Source organism: Geospiza fortis, unplaced genomic scaffold (assembly GCF_000277835.1).
Source record: "Geospiza fortis unplaced genomic scaffold, GeoFor_1.0 scaffold150, whole genome shotgun sequence".
In the NCBI taxonomy this organism is placed as follows: domain Eukaryota; kingdom Metazoa; phylum Chordata; class Aves; order Passeriformes; family Thraupidae; genus Geospiza; species Geospiza fortis.
The window spans coordinates 289843-297271 of record NW_005054639.1 but is presented as its reverse complement, the minus strand read 5'-3'; positions in this window follow the sequence as shown (position 1 = coordinate 297271).

The window sequence follows — 7429 nt, the reverse complement described above, 5'->3', positions numbered from 1 at the left end:
CGCACCCGCCCTGCCCGGCCAGGAGCCAGCAGCGCCCCTGCTGGCTGTGCCTGGAACTGCACCGCAGGGGCGGTGCCTGACAGGTGAGACAAAGCTGGGATTGGGTTTCTGGTTTTGGTTGGTTGCTTGTTGCTGCTACTGCTGTTTGTTTCTCCCGGTAAATATATATGTATATATACACACTCTAGTAAATACCTGTTATTCCTTTCCCTATATCTTTGCCCCAAAGCCCCATAATTGGAAAGTTATAATGATGTGGAGAGATGGGGGTCATATTCTCCATTACAGGAAGGTTCCTGCCTTCCTTGCTGGATACCTGTTTTTAAACCAGTACAGGTCCATCACTGCTGGTCATTTTGCATTGAAAAACCCCTGAAGGGTAGGCAGTCATGGGTGACAGCCAGTATGGACTCAAGAGAAAAAGCCCTGCTTGTTGCCCTAAATTTCCTTTCACAACACATTAACACATGGAGTTGATCAAGGACAGCCAGTTAATCTGAGCTTTATGGATTTCAGTAAAGCTTTTGATCCTGCCTCTCCTAGCACCATGGTGTGTCCCTTCCAACTCAGGCCATTCCATCATTCCATGATTCTGAACCTAACAGACCTTGTGCTTTCACTGGGCACCTGCCTTTAAACCTTTGGGATTTTTGACTCTTTCACACAACTCCGAGAATTGCCCAAGTCTCAGTTCAGCTGGATACTGGAGAGATTTATTCCTTGCAAAAAATCCTTCTGAGCATTCAGCTTCCATCCCACCAAGGCCACAACACTCTTATCAGAACAGGAATTGACCTGAGGGGCTTGGACTCGGGTCCAACAGATCTGAGGACTCCTGCACCCATCCAGAGCCTTCAGGGGCAGCTTTCCCTCGGGAATCCCTGCAGATTTGGGCAATGTGTGCAAGGGCTGTGGGCTCTGATTCCCCTCACCCACCTCACAGCAGATGCTCCCGTTGCTCCCAGCCTTGGCTTCCCAGCAGACACCAGCAGCCGAGGGCCCCAGCTCAGGGGACACAGCACCGCAGCAGGAACAGGCCTGAGGTACACGGTGGGTGTGGAGAAGAATATGGGAACCCCTTGGGAACTGAGGAGGAAGAGCACCAGGAAGGAAAGGCCCAAAATCCTAAAGGAGAAAAACAGAGAGTCAGGAGAAAGCGACCCATGAGCATGGCAGATTGTGTTGTATTGTGTTATTATATGTTTTAGTTGCATTAAGTTGTACTTTGGGTTATCCCAGTTCCCCCCTGTTAGAATGGTTCTGCCCCTGCTGCCTCCTCCCATCCTTTTAATGTCAATCTCCCTACCTGCTCCCCCTGCTCCCCAAAAGTGGCCGAATTCTTCCCTTAACCCCTCCCCACTGTCCTGTCCTTCACTCAACGGCCCATCCCGTCCCTCTAGAAACTTCTACCAAGGGCGTCAAGTGATAGGCTCAGGCACCGGGGCCCCTCCCTCGGGTGGCCCTTATTGGTCCCCCTACCTGCCTGTTTCCCTGATCCCCACGCCCTCCTGTATCCCCATTGGCAGGTGGGCAAACTCCTCCCTGGTTTACCCACCCCCCCACCCTTATCACACCCTGCGCACCGCATTCTGGCCATCTCCAGCTGGCTGGTTTCCCTGCGTTAGGAATATCGTTAGAGCTGCAGAATAAACCTGGACTTTGCCCCCAGCTGGAGTCCACTCTCCTTCTTCTACCAACGTCGTGCTAGTGTCCCGTCTGAAAGGCGAAAGCCTGAGCTGCTCTCCCGAGGAACGGGAGAGTGTCCCTCGCTGCCTGCAGTGCTGGAGCAAGCCGGGGTGACTCCGAGCACGCACTCGGAGAGGCACTGCCACAGGATTAATTCCAGGGAGCACTGGAGGCCTGGGATCCCAGCAGGCACTGAGCCCCCCCAGCAGCTCGTGTGCTCCCACCAGCAGGATGGGGACAGGAGGGGGACAGCAGAGGCAGGAAAAGCCCCTGGCTCGGGACAAAGGCAGCTCAGCAGCAGAGGAAACCTGGGTTTGCTGGCAGAGCACAGGAGCGATTTCAGACACCAGTTGTTCTCTTTGGGCACATTTCCAGCTGCTCCCTGGGCAGCAGAGCCTCAGCGCAGGACAGCTGCTCAGGATGGGAACTGCTGGCTCAGGGTCACTGCTGGAGCTTGTCCACTTGAGCCACTTGTCCCAGCCCTGTCCTCTCCCACATTCTCTCCCACTGGAGCACTGCGAGGACTGGTTCAGTCTCAGGAGCCAGAGACTGCCCTGGACAACATTAACTCCAGCCCAGTCACACCCTGAACCTACCCCCAGGCCCCCTTGGCACTCCCTGCACGGCTTCCCAGTGCTGCAGGAATAGGGAAAAGCCCCATGCGGCTCTGTCAGTGCCTGCGGAGAGGCACTGAGCACATCCAGGGCATAACTCGATCCTCATCACTTCCCTCATCCTCAGACCCCTGTGAACACGGTCACAGTCCATAAAGGAGCTTTGAAGGTCTGAGCTTCACCTGGGGGATCAATCTGCAGCCACAGCCCAACTCCCTTCCAGGCAAGGAGGGATCAGCACTGCCGAGTGTTCCAGCAGAGCCCTGGAGCAAATGGGAAGGAAGAGGAGAGAACCTGCAAGGCCCAGGTAATGTGTAAATCAATAGCACAGCAGCTCTACAGTGTTCCCCTACAAATCCAGGCAGCCAGACTCACAAACACCTCCAGTTCAACAGCACATTCCTCATCAGCTCAGCAAAGCACCACTCCTCAGGCACAGGCCTGCTTTGAATGGCCTCTGCCTGCCTGGGCTGGGGGAGAAATAGCAGCTGCAGCCACAGAGGTGGAGTGTCAGGGGTCCCTGAAAATACCCAAAACAGAGCCAGAACAACCCTGATGCTCCTGCCCATCTGTGTTTCAGTGCTTGGCCCTCCTCCCACATCACACAGGGACATCTAGAGACCACCTGCATCAGCTCTAGGGAAGAAAAAATAGAGTATCCATAGAGGAATTGCCAGTTTTTCTAGCTGGGTGTGTCAGCCAGGCTGTGGCTCAGCAGGCTGGGTTATCCCAGACCAGGCGGCTGCCCAGGAGCCAGCTCCCAGCTCAGTTTGGAGCTGGATGAAAGAGCTCTTCAAGAGCTCACTGAGTGGCACAGCACCCCAGGGAGGTGGAATAGCTCTGGGGCTGGCACACAAACCACCTGAGTGGGTGATGAGGTGATCTGGGATCAGTCCCTGCTCCCAGAGACTGCTTTTCAACTCCTGGGGCAACTCCCATCCCATCCCCATCCCCATCCCCATCCCCATCCCATCCCCATCCCCAATCCCTACCTTCTCCCTCCGTCCCTCCGTTCCCGTGCTCGGAGAAGTCCAGCACAGCCCACCCAGCTCTGGCTCCTTTGGAGGGAGCTGTTTCCCTTTTTATGGGAGCGGTGATAGAGCAATTACTGCTTTCCCGTAAATCTTGTGATTTTCTGCAGCAGTGTGGAAGTGAAACTGCTGCTGCATGGTTGGGGGTGAAAGTTTTTTTGGTGAGATGTGGATTTGAGGGTGCTGGAGGTCTTTTTCAACATTTGGTTTTGGCTTTAGAGAAGGAAAATAAGAGGAAAAGGATTAAAAGTTGTTGTTCAACGTGTAGCATGGGACATGTCTGCCATTCTTTAGTGCAGCACTGGTCATTTGGGGGACACTTCCTCCAATCAAGTCTGACAGTGTTGGATGAACAGAGCTTTTATCATACACACTGGTTGCATATTCATTAGCTATCCCCGCTTACTTGACTTTGTTTTACACAGTCACACCCCTTACCAGGAGTCCTTATGTGGTTCCTTGGGGTCTGTCTTTAATATCCCAAGTCCTTTTTAGGGGCATGTTCCTTGACCCCCGCTTTTGAGTAAGGGAAATATCCTTGTTTTGCACAACTTCTGCTTTGTCAGCCTTGCAGAGCTGAGCTGGCGTCCTGCTTCCATTTTTCATGACTTCTGTTTGCCTGAGTTACATTCTTTATCTGTTTCTCCAAGGCTGTGCTCTTCTCCTGTCCGTATCAAATCCCTCCTCTTCTTGACTCTTAAGTTCCTTAGGGAACCAGTCTCTTAAGATTTTTCTTTCCTTTCAGAGTGTAAGGCATTAAAACAGCTGCAACAGTGAATCTTGATGCTTGCTAAAACCACACAGCAATTATTAAGGTGGTGATTATAAACAGATGCTTCACCAAGTCCAGCTTGGTACCCATGAAGGACATTTGGTCCAGATTTCTTCAAATCCCCAGGAGGTGGCATCTTGAGCTGTTGGTTTCAAAATTTGGGTTTGTTTCCAGATTTCCTGGACATCTGTAGACACTCTACAGTGTTTTTTGCTCAGTGAATACACAGCAACTGGAGTTAATTACAGTCCATATTCCTCCTTGTGATGCTAAAACAAGGTCTGGTGCCATTTGGTTTTGTAAAACAGCTCATGACAAGCTCTTGACTTCTTCCCAAGGGGCTTAGACTCTTTTAATTCTGGAACATGATATCCAAAATTTTACTTTGTGCAGTTTCAATGCAGTAAAAGTTGTCAGCAGTGCTTGGAAAGGTCCCTTCCACTTTGGTGGGAGTGGAGCAGTTCCCCAGTCATTCAAACAGATCCGATCTCCTGGTTGGAACTCATGCCCTGGTGTGTCCAACCACTGCAGATCCTGAAAGGTTTTGCTGAGAGAAATGAGGTAATTATTCAAATCAATCCCTCCTTTTAACGTGTGTGTTTCCTGGAGTGTGGCACTTGGTAGGGTTGACCACAGAGCAGCTCACAGGGGCTGATTTTGCTGGTGCCCTGTCTTAGGGCGACGTTATGATGCTTGTACCCCCATTCATATGCTCTGTTTCTGCAGGATATTATGTTCTGTGCCTTTAAGACTGGCTTTGAAGAGTGGAAGTTTTGTTTGGGTTTTTCTTATCAGGGACACAGAGAAGCACATAGGGCTGCTTTGGCTTTTTTGCTTTCGCTTTCTGCTTTGCTTTTCTCTCTCTCGCTTCTGCTTGCTTTTGCTTCTGCTCTTAGCTAGTGTAGCTAAACAGCCCAAATTTCTTCCTGGACTGTTTCTCCTTTCCTATTTTGGACCATCTTGAACCTGCTCTGGACTGGGACCTGGGAACACCGAGAGTCTGCACTGTGTGGCTGCAGCAGCTGCCCCAGCACAGGAGGGACTGAGAACAGAGTGACCACCCTCAAGAGGGACTTCCTGAATTTGTCATCTGTTTCAGAGTGGTGTCACCTGGTATTGTTCATTTTGTGTGCTGGGGGTGCTGTGCCTGGTAAATAAACAGGTTCTTTCCACTTCTCTCCGAGGAATCCTTCCCGAACTGGTTGGAGGGTTTGCTTACTGGAGGGGCCCCTTTGGAGATTTTTCTCCCAAATTTGCCCTAAACCAGGACATGCCCCATGGCTGAATTCTGCTTTGAAGTAGAGCAACAGGTAAGGCTTGGACCCAGGTCAAGGAGCTTTCCTGACATATTTTACCCAATTGCAATTTGATTGTATAATTCACTCACTCCACTTTGCCACTCGCCTGGGGCCTATAAGGAGTGTGAAGACCCCAAGCTGTTCCCAAGGCTTTCCTAAGTTGTTGTATCACTTTGCAATAATGTGGGAATCTGTGTCTGGTGACATTCCCAAAGGTACCCCCAATTTTTCATTTATTGTATTTTTGAGTTTTTTGTATTTATTTGATCTGACAGTACTTTAGTCACTTCCCTAACCTGGCTGGTGTGACAAGGGAAGGTTTGTGGCCACCCAGAGAAGGTATCCACCAGAACTTTATAGTTCTGGATTTACACCCCCCTTGTCTGTGCAATCCAGTAAAATCAATCTGCCAGTGTTCACCCAGAACATTTCCAGATTTTATGGCTCCCAGCATTATTTTGTTAGCCTTGTTAGTGCTGTTTCTTTAACCAACTACACTTTGTTGGATTCTTGATTGCACAATCTGAGCCATTTTAGACCCAATTATAGATTCTTGCAAACGTTTCGAAAGTTTTTCAGCATTCCAGTGAGTGTCTTTGTGTTTGTGACCCCCTTGTTTCACACAAGAACAGTTCTGGGACTGCCTTCTATCTGCCTGGGGTAACTGCCCAGCCTCGTGGATCAAATTTTGCTTCTAAGGTTCTGCTGTTCTTATCACTGGGCAGGCTCTGCATTTTTGGGGGGTCACAGTGATCTCGGGGCTCCTCCAGCACTGTTCCTGCGTGTGTTGCTCAGTCCCAGCTGCTTTGTCCTCACATGCCATCTCCTCTGCTCCCACAGGCTCTGGGACATGCACAGGGACATCATCTTCACTCTGGGGACAGGGGGAAGGTGACACTTATAAATAACTACGTAGTTGTTGGCTTTCGCTATTATATTGGCTTTTGCAAATCATTTTGTGCTGTTTGTAATCAGCTTTTAACTTTTCATATAATTTCATATTCATTATTCATTTTCATATTTATTTCATATAATTTGTCAGCCTTTGATGTTTAATACCCTAATCCCAGTGTAGATTATATATTTTAGTGTGATAAATATATTATAGTTTAGGCTCTCACAAAATACTAAAATAGAGGCTATGTCCTGTGTATTACAACATTAACTTTTGCAGAAGCAAATGTAGTTGTGGAATAATAACTAATGCTTTTATTTTTGTAGCTGACTGACAATAGTGAAATAACTAATACTGATTGACAGTACTCATAAAAATGGCTAAAATGTCTGTATGATAAGATAACATTGAAAAGAACCATGCAAATAACACTGAAAGAGCAAGGAGGAATCCACCACTGACCCTTCAGCTATCAATAATTATCAAACGACAGACCAGGGCGGCTTGTGAAGAAATAAAATACAAAACTCTCAAAATCACATCTGCATTGTGGCACATACTCTGCAATGAGGCCAGGGCTCAAACTAAGCTAAAGAATTCCAGGAACAAATAAACTCAAGTGAATGTTTGAATATGTATAATCTTCATGAATATGTATTTGACCAATGCAATGAAAAATATATGACAGTTGTTATAGTTAATAGTCCATGTGGCTATGGTTGTGCATCCAGCACTGTTACTTTTGCTTTATCCCTTTTATCCCTTACTAAACTTCTAAAAACTTCAAAGAGTGTGTGGTGGTGTTCACAGGGGTCCCGGGAAGAGGGAAGAGACAAGGATCTGACTCCATGTCTCAGAAGGCTTATTTATTATTTTATGATATATATTATATTAAAACTATACTAAAAGAATAGAAGAAAAGATTTCATCAGAAGGCTAGCAAGGAAAGGAAGGAAAATGGAATGATAATAAAATCTTGTGACTGACCAGACCATCCGAGCCAGCTGGGCTGTGATTGGCCATTAATTAGAAACAACCACACGAGACCAATCACAGATGCACCTGTTGCATCCCACAGCAGCAGATAACCATTGGTTACATTTTGTTCCTGAGGCCTCTCAGCTTCTCAGGAG